This window comes from Hyperolius riggenbachi, chromosome 6, assembly GCF_040937935.1.
Source record: "Hyperolius riggenbachi isolate aHypRig1 chromosome 6, aHypRig1.pri, whole genome shotgun sequence".
NCBI lineage: Eukaryota > Metazoa > Chordata > Amphibia > Anura > Hyperoliidae > Hyperolius > Hyperolius riggenbachi.
In genome coordinates this window covers 77,429,550-77,444,085 of record NC_090651.1, presented here as the reverse complement: position 1 = coordinate 77,444,085, position 14,536 = coordinate 77,429,550, and the positions used below count along the sequence as shown (strand labels likewise).

The window sequence follows — 14,536 nt, the reverse complement described above, 5'->3', positions numbered from 1 at the left end:
TCAAGTAAGGCTATAATGCTTAACAAGATTACATTAAAAAAACTGGTAAAAAATGAGACTTCAGAGTCTCTCCCTGTACTGGTAACAATATGAGACTCATTTATGTGCTACCATGTTCTATGCTGTAATACACATACAAATTATTATATCATAAGTTTATTTTCACTTCAGATTCCATTCAAACATAAGATGAAAAATGATCTCCTAGGAAAAAAAGTGAATTGGATCAGGCCCATAGTGTGTTGGACCAGATGCGAACCACAGACCACAGACCCAGCGCTCTAAGGGAAGAGTGCTATCTATTACATCACAGTGTAGCCCAATCATACCATCATTTCAATCAGAAACAGAATTAGTTTATTTCGCCAAGCATGGCTGGGCCGTGCCAGGAATTGGATTTGGTACAATGATTGGCACAGAAAGAGTAATTCAACAAAACAAAAGTAATACAACATCAGTGTTCTCCCCAGAATTTTTTTGCAGCCGGTTGGCATGAAAAAGTTGCCAGGTGGGGCAAGATGACAGAATGCAGGACTTATAGCAGAGGATGAGGTGCGCTGATGACAGCCGGGTGCTCACCAAAAGTAGCCGAGTGGAGCACCCAGCTAAAAGAGCCCGGGAGGAACACTGCAACATTGGAAGTAAAGCACTGCGGATCTAGCAAGGACAGCAGCGTGTTACAGAAGATAATTACAGTAATACTAGTATGACCTAGTGGAACAGGAAGAGTTCAAGAGTCTAACAGTCGTGGGGAAAAAAGTGTTCATACGCCTAGTAGTCTTGGCAGGGATGGACCAGAACCTCCGGCCCAATTTGAGCTGTCTGAAAAATCTGTGACCTGGGTGAGAGTGGTCACCCACACTATTCATGTTTCTGATTAAGGATGGTCAATGGGATGCTAATACTTTCAAGTTGCACGAATTTGATGGGTCCATTTATAAGCTGCTTAAATTTATATAAAATTAGCATAACATTTTGAATCAACTTGGAATGAACCATCCCTACTCCTGGCCACATTCTGTAAGGAGCAACCTATAATTGCCTCTTATTACTCGCAAATATTGTTAAAAGATTTCACAAATAAAATTCTGTATAATTATGGTACAGCCAGATTCTTACTGAGCAGACATACAGGACTTGCCTGCGAGAAACACATCGACATATAAAAAGGCAGCAGCACATGAGCAGACAGCTGCAGACATACCTACACTGTTAACGGCTGACCTAGCTTATTAATTAAATCCCGTTTCCTTTTTTACGGCTAATCAGCGCAGTCAGTGGATCGCTCTCAGTCAGTGCGATGAACAGAGGAGTTGCAGCTGCAGCCAAACTTCTGCGTCCAAAACGGACAAATATATTTAACATTTTACAAGGAGAGCAGACAGTATCACAGGCGCTGATTGACAATTTCTCTCGAGTGCTTAGACTATGTGCAGAATCTGACTCTGCATATATCTACATGCCGGCAGCACAAGCGGAATAATAGCAAATAGAGGAATTAAAGGACCGCTGTCAAAAAAGATTGTAAACTTTACATTTTAAGAGGTACATTGGTCACAGAGTAAAATTCAAAGACTGAACTGACAGGTCTTGGATTAGTCCATCTCCTCATGGGATATCGTCAATATTTCCTTTATTATTTACTAAAGCACTCTAAGGAAAGGATCTTCGGTATATAAGGACGTGGGTCAGCCTCCCAACTTGCTTGCACGCTATTTTGGCAATTGGATTGAGTTACTGCCGCTCAGGAAGTGCTTTTTGAAAATGAAGAAAAACCTAAGAATCCCCTATGAGGAGATGGACTTGTCCAAAACCTGTCAGATCTGCCAGATTTTACAATCTATTGTGAGGGACAGCGAAATAGGAAAAAACAAATTTATAGAGCATTTTACTTTGGAACAATGCCTTGTCGCTAATCTTCTGGGGGGACCCACTCAGCTATGGGGGACAGCAGAACACTGAGGAAAGCCTAAATAGGATTCTGAGGCTTACCTCTCTTTAGGTAAGTATCTTATTTTGTACCCAAGCTTCGGTTTGGGCACACTTTAAAAGGAACCTGAACTGCGTAAAATTATTTAAAATAAACACACGAGGTAACTTTAAATGAACATTACATAGTTGCCTTGCCATCATTTCCTCTCAAAAGCTCCCCATTTTCTTCTGACAGTGATACTTTCCTGAGAAAATGTTGTCAGAACTGAAATATATCAGTTGATATCAGTTATAGCTGAGAGGACAACTGATGTGCCAGGTAGTGTCCATGTTTCCCTATGGTTTAAGTGGGCGATGTTACAGTGTGCTGACCAGGAAGCTGTTATGGGGTAATGGCCATTTTAAAAATGGAGGACGGAGAATTACATTGATCACAGTGGACTAAGGCCCCGTTCACACTTGCGTTTCTGTGCCAAACGGACCGGATGACCGGACCAAATCCGGATCATATCTGTACGGTTCCGATCCGGATCCTGTCTGGTTGCATCAGGTATGTATACGGCTGCGATCCGGATCCGTTTGGTAAAAGAGATAAATAAACTATTTTACTTGTTGGGGTCTGGGAGGTCAGCAGAAGGTGCATCTGTAGAATCAGGTCATCCGCTGTTTAGGCCTCACCTCCACGTCAGACATACTGCCAAACAGCTCCAGCACTAAGTCACTGCTGCTCCACTCCAGAAATGCTGGGCCCATGTGTCCCCATCCAAAATGGCCGCTAGAAAACGCATAGGAAGTGGGGTAGAACGTCAGTTTTTTATGGCCATTGTGTTCTGTGCTTTCCGTTTCCCATTGGTTTCTATTTCCGGATGGTGCAGTCAGGCTCCGGTCCGGGTGCGTGGGCCGGATGATCCGGACCCAAAAAATAGAGCATGTTGGAAAAGTGTCCGGAGTCCGGTTCCGTTCTGTACGGAACGGACGCATGTGAACGTCCGCATAGACTGCATTGCTATGCAGAACGTACGTTCCGTTTGTACAGTATATGGTCTGGATCCGATCAGGCGAATCCGGACAGCGAACGCTAATGTGAACCAGGCCTTACAGATGCAGGAGAGCAAAAGGAGATTGAAGAGTAGACTACACAGGACGTCAGTATGACTTGTATAGTTTATTTTGACTTTTAATTTTCAGTTCAGTTTCTTTAAGATCACTGAGTGGTGTAATATAGTTCAAACATCAAATCTAAAACCATAACCCTTAAAATCAAATAATATTAGCATGGGACTTCAGAAAAGTTCAATTCAAATTTAGAACCTCATGAGTTTATTTGCACTTCAGGTTCACCCTAAGCCTTGTGTACATATTGGATTAGTGGCTATGCAGATAGTTTATAATTGGATGCTTCCTCCATCTTTGCCAGCGACCTTGCCTGGGGAATAGCAGATGGCAGCATTGGGTGTTTTTTTTTATAAATCTACAATGTTCCTCTGCATCCTTTTTCTCCTTCCCCCCTCCCCTCTCTGTAGTACAGTGTAGGGCATTTCAGTGAGATGAGTAGTGTCTGTATGGGAAATGCTTTGCAGACATCTAGCTAATGGTTAGATCATGGCAACAGCCAATAGATCTGGATTTGTGTTGTACTATTACCCCCTTTTTAATACCTGTTGCCTTGTGATTTTTTTAATGGACTGCATGGCAATGCTTTGCTAGACACAGACTAAACGTTGAGTCATTACTGTTTCTTTTGCTGAACCCCATATTTCTACAGAATTTTACTTCCCTTGCTCCAGTTTTTAAAATTGTTTGAGCAGTAAGTTGAGATGTTAAAGACATTGGCCTCAATTCACTAAGATCATGCTGGAGATAATAAGGCAAGAGAAAACTTACCTCCACACAGTGAGAGAGTAATCTTATCTCTTCATTCCTTAAAGAGAACCCGAGGTGGCTTTGTATAATGTTAGTGGGGCACAGAGGCTGGTTGGGCACACTAACACCAGCCTCTGTTGCCCCATGGTGTGTGTCAAAGACCCCCCTGCTCGCCGCTATACCCCCGCAATGCTGGCGACACGCAGCGTGTCGCCAGCACAATGTTTACCCTAGCGCTGTCTGTCAGCGCCGCTCCGCCGCCTCCTCCGCATCGCCGCTACCCGCCCTCGTCCCTTCCCTCACGCTGATTGGAGGGAAGGGACGAGGGCGGGTAGCGGCGATGCGGAGGAGGCGGGGGAGCGGCGCTGACAGACAGCGCTAGGGTAAACATTGTGCTGGCGACGCGCTGCGTGTCGCCAGCACTGCGGGAAGGATAGCGGCGAGCAGGGGGGTCTTTGACACACACCATGGGGCAACAGAGGCTGGTGTTAGTGTGCCCAACCAGCCTCTGTGCCCCACTAACGTTATACAAAGCCACCTCGGGTTCTCTTTAAGCTACCTCCTCTGTAGTTAATTTACCTCCTCTGTAGTTATTTTCACACGCCTGTCTTTAACTCTGGAGTTATTTTAAGGATTGGAGAGTTAACTTAAAGACAGAAGAGTTAACTTTAGGCTTGCCTGAGGTAAAATGTTTCCTGAATACTACATGCCTTATCACCATGGTAACAACTCTAGAAGAGTTATTAAAGACAGTAGATAAGCTTAGTGAATTGAGGCCATTGACTTGAAAAAAAACTGGCACAAAAAAAAAATGTTCTAGAATTATGTTCTAATTAGAGGTAATATCCCTTTGTGGTTTTGAGGAAAATTCCTTGTTAGGTGTTCACCGCTCATTAAAGCGGATCTGATCTTAGAACTTCCTCTCTGCTGTAAAAGATAAGTAGCAGCATAATAACCTTTAAAGAAAAACATTTTTGTTAGTTACAGCTTACAGAACTCCTGCAATAAATCTCCAGGGTGGCTAATTCCTGGTTTCATGGAAGCAGATAAAGGGTTAAAACACTGTATTTACATATTAGTTGTATCTGCAGAGGACTGCCAAATTTCTGTGCTGACACAGCTGAGAGATCAAATTACACTTGTGATTACTTGAAGATGAGTGGGAATTTGAGACTGTTCTCTCAACAAACAAACAGGGTGCATTTCTCTCTGTTTTCCTTGTGTTCTGTGCAAGAGTTCAGGTCCAGTGGCATCAGAGATACCTTCAGACATTATCTATGACAGGAGGACAGGTTGAGCTGATGTGAGTCTTCATAACCATGTCCATACCAAGGCACACACATTTGAATGATTAATTTCCCAATTCAGTTAAGCCTGACAATTACATTTATTGAGTAAGGTAGTTATCAGACACCATTTTCCTGAAAAGAAAAAAGCCTACCCACATATTTGTAAATTGAACTTGAATGATTTCGCCATCTGACTTTAAACAATGTGATTCAGATATTAGCTAAATAATTATTTAGCCTAGTAAAAAAATATTATTATTAGTTACTATTTATATAGTGCTGGTATCTTCCGCAGTGCTATGTATTTATAGGTCGCGACTACGAACACCTAACTTATGAACCACCCTCTGACATGAACAACAGAAATTCTAATTGGACTTGTAGTTTTTGAGAAAATCGATTTAAAAAAATTCTAAGAGAAAATGGCTTTTAAACTTGTATATGCAGGTACAGAGGGCAGAGGTGACACAGAGGGGAACACTGGAGGCACAGAGGAGGTACAGGGGACAGAGATGGCACAATGTTCCGACTTAAGAACAGATCCAGGTTAAGAACGAACCTACAGTCCCTATCTCGTTTGTGTAACCGGGGACTACATGTATTTGTATTACATTTTAACAAAACAAAAAAACTACATTTTTTACACTAATTCAATCAGGAGCAGACTGAGAATTATTCACATTTCCATGTCAGTCCAAACGGCAAATGCATCAAACTGGTCAATTTTTTCCTATCGTTTTATGAAATGATTTGATGACTAGTCCAGTCAGGCAAATGGAAATGTTCCATATATGATATACCCCCAACGGATTTTGATCTCATCAATCGATAAAAATTATGTTGGGTTGATCACTCAGATGCTTACCTCACAGAGCATCAATTTTTATTTGGAACTGCAATCAGAAGTCATTTGGAAAACGCTACTCTTCATTGTTCTTCTCAATACAATATCCATCACAAACCAAATGCAATTCAATAGAAAATCTGGCTACATTTCCGATAAATATTGATGGAATTACAAGGAAGCAAAATATTTCTGACAAATTCAAAGTGACCAAATACACCTGAAATCTGTCATTTTAGTCACGCAGTCCACGGAATCCTTGAAAATCTATAATGCTGGGCACACTGGCAGAAACTGACCTGATCCTGTTTTCGGTTACTAGTCCCCATTTTGACGCCGATTGCAAGGATTAATGCACAACAAAGCAGTATATTGTAATCTTTTGTAACAGCTGTTTTGTTACTTCCTGGTGGAGCAAAAAAACTAAACAAAACACGGGTCTGCTGCTTGTTAGACCAACAATGTTATGTGGTTAGAGCATTTTCCAATGCCACCAATCAAATATGATCTAAAGACTGATAGAACTACCGAGACAAAAAAGGTGAAGGAAGGCGAATAGGGGGATCAATGTGTCCAATGTAATTTTGATCTATACTGGTTCATGAAATGACAGCCTTCACTATAACCAGGTGATATGTAATATAACACTACAATTCACACACATAATAAACACAAAGCATTTTGGATGAGGGTGACATGGAATTACCCTAGAAGTCCTATTTATCTTGCAGCTTTTGCAATAGATAATCTACTCTGCTGCTTATTAACAAGTACCGGTACATTTTAATTTTTTAAATAAAAATATAAAATAAAAAAGTTCATAATTCTGCATCAACTCAGTAAGCACGCATAACCTGCTCTAAGGTGACCATTAAGGATATAATTCGCCAAAGCATCGTTCATTTACGATCATTCGTGTAATCGAAGTGATTATTCGGGACCACTAATGGACGAAAATCTGCTAACCAATCCGATCAGAATGATGGGATTCATCCAAAAATTGGATTGATTTCATTAATCCAATCAGATTGGCAGGCCCGGATTTACCCCACAGGAGCCTATAGGCAGAGATGTCCTGGCACTTTAGATTTTGCCCTCCATTAACCTACAAACCTCCACCAAACTGCACAGCAGGTGTGCTGACTGTCCCTTGTCCCTTACTTGCCTTGCCTGTCATATGTAGCTACAGGTGCCCCTTAGTAGTAGGTAACTAGAAGTACCCTCAGTATTAAGCAGCTAGAGGAACCTCAGTATTAGGTAGCTAAAGGTGCCCCCGACTGAAGGGAGATCTCATCGGTGGAATGCCCAGACCTCTCATTTACACTCTCATTGGGGACTCTGCATAGGGAAGAGGGAAGGAAAGCACTCGGGGTGGGGCGTGAGCTGCCTTTTCATTATCTGACACCTGTAGGCACATGCCTATAGTGCCTTATGGTAAATCCGGCCCTGCAGATTAGTTAGGAGCTTTTTATCCATTAGTGGTCACAAACGATCATTACCAATCGATCATACGAATGATCGGAAACAAACACTCGTTCAGCGAAGCGTATCGTTAGTGGCCACCTTAAGAAGTGGTAGAAAACCTAATACATAAGGAGTTATAGAGCCCTTAATACAAGGAGTGATAGGGCACTTGATAGAGTTTTGAACTGAGCACTGGAGGTTTGGAGTGGGACACTAGGAGTCTGAACGGCATAATATAATTAATACACTGTCCTGCTATGTATTGTTCTTGACTATTTTCTTTTTGGTAGAAAACTCCATCACTTGTCACTTGAAATTCAAGTATCTGAAGATTGATAAAGAAAATAAGCTGAAGTTACAAGTGAATAGACTGTTCAGCGCATAACTTATCACATTTGCGCCTATTACATGGAAATGTTAAAAGGGGCCAATCAAGATTGGATGTGTATATGCCTCTTTATTCCTGATAGTCTTCCTGCTGCTGCTTGTTGTATTCGGAGTCCCTTCCGTTCCAGGAAGCTTTCTGATAACAGCATTCCAGTAGTTCGCTGGGCTGTGTACAAGCGCATTTGCACTGGGCATGTGCAAGTTCCAAAGCGCTCAGTTAAAGAAAGTGCTAATGCACTTCTTCTTTAGGAACTCACGCCAGTGTTTTTCAAATATGTTGGCCAAGGGTGCTTCCTGCAATAAGTATTCAACTTGGGTACTAAACCACATACTTACACAACAAGAGTAAAGCCTCTGGATTCTATAAAGGCTTCCCACACTGTCCTCCGGTCCGGTTGCCAAGTGCCCCCCCCCCCCTAAAGAACTCCAACAAAAGATTGCCGGACTGAACATGGAGGCCGTGCTCCTCTTCAGACATGAACGCCTGCATGAGTATGGCTGCGCCAGCGTAGCACGCCGGAGTCACCCGTGCATGAGCGGCTCCGTGCTACTGTGCAGGCGAGGCCATGCTCATGTGGGTGCAGCATGGTCGAACTGGTACCAGAAGGGGAGCATGGCCATGATGTTTTGGAGGGTCCCTGGCAGTGGTGAAGGTCCCGAAGAGAGCGTGGGAAGCGTCTGAAGGATCCAGGGGTTTCTCCTTAGGTAAGTATTTGATTGTTCACCAGAGGTTCACCTTGGGTTTCCTTTATTACGAAGATAACGTGGTCGGGAGGAACCCCAAAGACAACTAACAGCAGGAAGAAAGCAGTAAGTGAAATAAAACATTAAGTATATCATTTTAGTTTGCAATTTCACTTCAGGTGTACATTAATGAGATCTCTACTCAGTAAAGATGTATTGTACAGGCACATTGAGTACACCTGAGTGATGTGTACTGTCTCTATGAAGGTGGGAGGAGGGACAACAGCATGGCATATGATGGGATTGCTTACTGATGGTGGGGTAAGAGGGGGGGGGGGACAATGCCCTCAGCCATCACTCTCCTTTAAAGAAAGGCAAGGGACATTTCTACACACACAAGATTTGAGACTGCCTTAAATGCTCAGTTTTGTCTAGCATATGTACAAAACTTGAAACTTCCTAAAGTTCTCCTTTAAACAAATTAAATCTGTTTCAATCAAAGCAAATTCAGTTCTTGAGATTCCCAAAACCGGTTGTTGTGATGTCGCTCATGTCGTGGTGTTGGACGTGTGTATGTACCTTTAGTTGGTTTGGCCATGTGGATATAAAGGTCGTGTGAACGGGTTGTCGTGATGTCGCTCATGCCGTGGTGTTGGACGTGTGTATGTACCTTTAGTTGGTTTGGCCATGTTGATATACAGGTCGTGTGAACGCGTTGTCGTGGTGTTGGTCATATCGTGGTGTTGGTCGTGCTCTTTGTTGGACGTGTGTATGAGCCTTTACAAAACTACCAACATCCAGGTGCACAAAGCTATGTACCAACACTAGCTTATTATTGCATGATAATACTGTGCAAACATCTACATTGCGCAACTGTTATTTATGTTATAGTTAAGGTGGTAATGCAGGGGACAAGCGCAGAACAACAGAGAGGAGGTACTATGAGGCAGCGCACACTCAAACACCATCTGGTGTGTGTGTGTGTGTGTGTGTGTGTGTGTGTGTGTGTGTGTGTGTGTGTGTGTGTGTGTGTGTGTGTGTGTGTGTGTGTGTGTGTGTGTGTGTGTGTGTGTGTGTGTGTAGGGGGGGGGGGGGGGTTGAGGAGTAGAATGCAAGTGAAATGGAATTGTTTGTCATTTAGTAATCTGGATTGCTGAACAACATTGAGGCAGCTATACACATGCTAGATTTTTGAACGAGATGTCACTGAATGATAGTCATGGCCAAAGCTTGTCTAGCATCTGTACGAGGATATAGGACACTATATGACAGTGTAATAACCAAATTGCTATATATTATTATTATACCTTATTTAAAGTGGTCTGAAAGCCAGCATTTCTACTTTGCTCTAAAAGATTCCTCACAGCTTGAAAGCTACTATCCCAGACATTTTTTTTAAAGTAGAACATCACTGAAATGGTTAAAAAAAAGCAGTTTGTCCTGCTACTCAGCTTCAAATCCGCATCCAAACTGCAGATAACAGTATCTTTGTTTGCATTCCAATGTTGTTACAATGTGTGTAAACACAGTGTAACAAGTTAAAAGGAACTCTGTGCTTCAGACACACACACAGTTCAGAATAGCTCATTAAAAGATGTTAATATATAATAAAAAGCAGTTGGAATAAAATGCAATGACAGCTATTAGGGCACAATAAACTACACTTTGGAAACTTGTAATTTGTAAACAGACAATATTACTTATGCACAAAAGCAAATATGATAACTGTATGAGTAATAAAAAGTAGGAAAACACATTTTTATTGAATGTTATGTCGGAGTTTCAGACCACTTTAACACCAAAATAGTATCCAGCACTGTGCATGAAATAGGGGTGTACAGATGAACACTGAATTATTCTTGTTTTGATATAGCGGCATCATCCTCTGAGGCAGTGTACAAAATACAGCACATAGAATGTACAGCTGCATAAACAACATAGAGATACAGATAATACACACATAAAAAAAATCAGCAGTTAAAGTCTATATGGGCAGAGCAAAATACCATCCATCCATGCCTAGTCATAGAAACATGAATACAAAAACTCCTGATGTGAAGCCTAGAATGCCATTGCCAGATATAAAGAAACTGTTTCCAGTGACCTACATTACAAAAATCTGTCCCCATTTTATCGACAAGTTACCCTAGAAACTCCAAAAAAAGTTGCCTGAGTCTGTTTATAGTGACAGAAGCCCCCCCCCCCCCCCACCCCCCCCCCCCCCTCTCCAGTGTGTCAATAGTAGTGTAAGTTACATCAGCTGCCACGTGTGTCCAGTGTGTGTGTGTTGAATTGACAGGCTCCGCCCACTGCACATGCTGTGGAAAAGTACTATAGTGTGAGAGAGATGGGTGGTTCATGAGAGAACGCTGCAGTGTAGCAGACAAAGTTGGGCAGATGTAGGGTAGTGAGTGACCTCTAGTATTACTGGTACTAGTTACACTGCAGCATGCTCAGCTCTGAGGTGTATCTGGTAATGAGATGTAAAATCTCTAGGAATATACAGAAGCTCTCCATGCCCTGGCTGTGAGCTCCAGAAAGCAAATGAGGTGCAAGGAGAATAAATGACAAGAGTGCAAGGAACTGATCTGCAGCATTGGGCAATGCTTGTACACATCTGATCTAGATAGAGAAGGGTCATATTCCCCCAACTTTTCAGGAATACACACAGAGAGACTCAAGAGGCTGACATTGTGATGGCTAATCCCTCATTAACATCACACTGCAAGACCCAAGACATCTCCAGCACAAAGAGCCTGGACTGAGACCGCCAGATGGTTGCCGGGCAGTGTGTATTGCCCCCCACTAGGTAACAGACCCCCATACAAGCATGTGCTCTCTGCCCACCTGCCCCACTGGGCATCAGATACCACTAAGTAACGTGCTTAGGTGACCACTAAAGATTCAATCTTACCAAATCTATGTAGAAGAAGGGTACACTGAGTGCATACAGTACATTGAATGGATACATTAAGGTGCCCTTTAACAGTAAAATTTTTCCTTCATCTTTGATCTTTGATCTTTCGATGCGATTTGAATGATCGAAACTAATCAGAAGGCAATTATCGATTATTCCCATTAACAACGACTTAAGGTTTTACATTCCGATTCGATGATAAAATCCAACTTTCGGATCGATATTTTTTCTTTTCCAATCAACCAAAGGATCGTTTCACATCGATTTGCACCACACAGGGCGTAGTTTCATAAAAATTGCTTCAAAAGATTGAATCTTAAAAAAATTGTACTATTAATGGGCACCTTTGGCAAATCCCTTATATCACATAGAAATGGAGAGTTTGGACGCAAACATTGCATCGTTCGTAGGCACCTTAGAGGTGGCCACACATCTAGCAATTTGGCTGTATGATCGCGCGTTCGATTCAAATGAGAGACAATCAAGTGTGTTCCAGTATGCCCAATAAATGAAAAGTTTAGCTGATCGAGCAGGAATTGGCTGCTGTTCCATAACATTTCGATTGACTCTGAATCGATTTTTGCAATGAGAGCAGGAAGGCACAAAATCGGTCAGATCAATTAGTTAAGGCAAATCACATAGGATATCGCTTGTAGTGTGTGGGCTACTAGTTGACCGACTTTCAATCCACCATACTGAAGTTCAGTATCAGAATCACTATTTGCATGCAGCAGGTGCCAGACAACCCCAAACAAATGGCAATCTTTCAATATCCTCCCACTGGGAACTTGACAACACCAAAAACACCATGCATTGTTCAAATCAATGGAAACCAGACACCTTCCAAGCAATATGGGTGCTGGACGTCCCCCCCCCCCCCCAAACTAGCACCCCCAAAGCTGCTCCCACCACCTGCCTGACCTTCAGCTCACCCCCTGCAAGCTATGCAGAACTGCCCCATGCAGACATCAACCACCCTGAAATATACCTGTGACTGCTAGCAGCCATCAGACAAAGCACAGAGCTGATGTACTGTCACTATTCTGCTCAGAGCAATCCACAGGTCGGATCCGCACACACACCATGCAGCAGGAACTTCCCTATCAGCAGAAGCCCCTATAGGAGTGTCAGTGTCTAGACTGAGCCCCCGCATGGTGTGACAGTGACAAGCAGCGTGGCTTGCAGGATGACAGGCAATGGCATTGGCAGGCTGTGCATGGCTGGATAGAGTTGTCAGTCTGCACAGGTGGGTCACACAGTGGGACTGATGAGAGTGAGGAATGTACACGTATGCAGGGAGGGAAGGGGTGCAGAAAGCAGGTGGGGAAGGCTTCCTTACCATACTGGAAGATCCCCCCTCACTCCTGGAAGACTCCGCAGCTCTCACTGCTCCCGAACTGTCAATGGATGAGCTTTTTCTTAAAGGCAAAGTTGCATCATCCTCCACACAGGGACAGCCCTCTTTAGCGTTCCCGCCCACCAGCTTAGCGAGACTCCTATAAAGAATGGGGAAGTCAGCGAGGTGTCCGCCTGTGTATGAGCCTCCTCTGTGTGTGCATGGAGACAGCTCTGTGTACGGCTGCGGCAGACCTGCACGTTAGAGATGTGTGAGCTGAATACCAACCTCCGCTCAGTACAGCACTGAAGGCATCTGCCCCGGAGCCCTGCATCCTCCCTCCCTCTGCACATGGCTCTCCTCCTAACCTGTGTCTGTCCGCAGTTCTGTCAAATGCTGGGCACACTGTTGCCAACTGTCAGCAAATGTATACATGTCTGGAAATAAAGTGATTTCCTCTGCCCCTGTGATCCAAAAGTAAATCACAGGGCTATGGCCCACTACAGCAATTACAACAGCAATTTGGAATCACTGACGATCGCCAAAGATCATTTTGTAAACAAAAGTGGATGGTGGGGAGCCCACTGGAGCCATTGCGATTTGAAAAATCGCAACCGCTCAGCATGCAGCATTTTCAGTTGCTAAAATAATATCACTTTTGCACTAAAATAAAATCGCCCCCAAAAAACATCGGGAATCGCTGCTGAAATCACTTTGCAAATCTCTTGCAAAGATACTGAGGGCTAGTTTACACTTTACACTCGAATCGCAACTGCGATCACCGGCGATCAGCAAAGCACTGAAATGCGTCCAATTTCTAGTGGGCGTCCAGCCTATAGGATCTGTGAAAATAAACCCTCTCCACCAATGTTCTACTACAGAGATAAGGAGTGACACACAAACTCGTGCAGACACAATGTTTCTCTCTCTCCCCCTCCTCATTGGTAGCATAACTTGTATGACCTGTCCTGTCAACAAAGGAGCAGCTACGGATTGATGCATGCCAGCCAGGCAGGGCCGAGGCAGAGGCAAGAGAGGCTCCAGCCTCAGGGCGCAGTGTAGAAAGGGGCGCACAACTCACTCAGCAATAATTCCCCTATTGTGTTTGAAGCAGAGAGAATAAGAAAATGGGATACATGACAGTGACTGCGAGCCAGATAACTAGAGGTTAAGGTTTTGGGGGCCCTGGGGCGCTTCTTAGTCTAATAGCAATCAGTGTGTGATGGCCGGGGTGGGACAGATGGAGGGACGCACTTTGGTGTCTCAGCCTTGGGTGGTCGAGGACCTTGTCCCGGCTCTGCAGCCAGGTACAGGTAGCCACACATTGGGGTGTATTCTCTATTTGTAAAATTGCATCCCTGAGCACAGTAATTTTACCGGTACTTTTTCTGGCATGGGTACCCTAGGTACTGTGTACGTTGCAGGGTACTGCACACTATGAAGGTGGCAGAATGTGCATTACCTAGGTAACATATGTGTTGTGCTAATTGCAAAAGACGTGCTAAACACCTGACTGAAGTACTGAAAAAATAGCCTGCATGCATGCAGCAATATAAAGTGTACCTGCGACAACTCTAGAAGAATTTATACTTACCTCCAGTTCCATGACCTCTGTGGGCAAGAGCAGGATCATCCACAAGACAACGCCTTAACCCTCCTGGCGGTATAAAAAAATACGCCAGGAGGCAGCGCGGCAGTTTTTTTAAATTTTTTTTTTCTATATCATGTAGCGAGCCCAGGGCTCGCTACATGATAGCCGCTGCTCAGCGGCATCCCCCCGCCCTCTTCGATCGCCTTCGGCGATCTCCGATCAGGAAATC

General features: G+C 43.6%; 1 protein-coding gene across 1 annotated transcript in view; it reads right to left on the bottom strand.

Annotated features, from left to right (window-relative positions):
• The window catches only part of SLC6A9 (solute carrier family 6 member 9), a 206,181-nt gene extending 193,192 nt beyond the window's left edge, over window positions 1-12,989 (bottom strand). The window contains exon 1 of the mRNA XM_068239550.1: window positions 12,720-12,989. The gene's annotated coding sequence lies outside the window, so the exon portion shown is untranslated. The remainder of the gene's footprint in view (window positions 1-12,719) is intronic.
• Window positions 12,990-14,536: the final 1,547 nt, after the last annotated feature.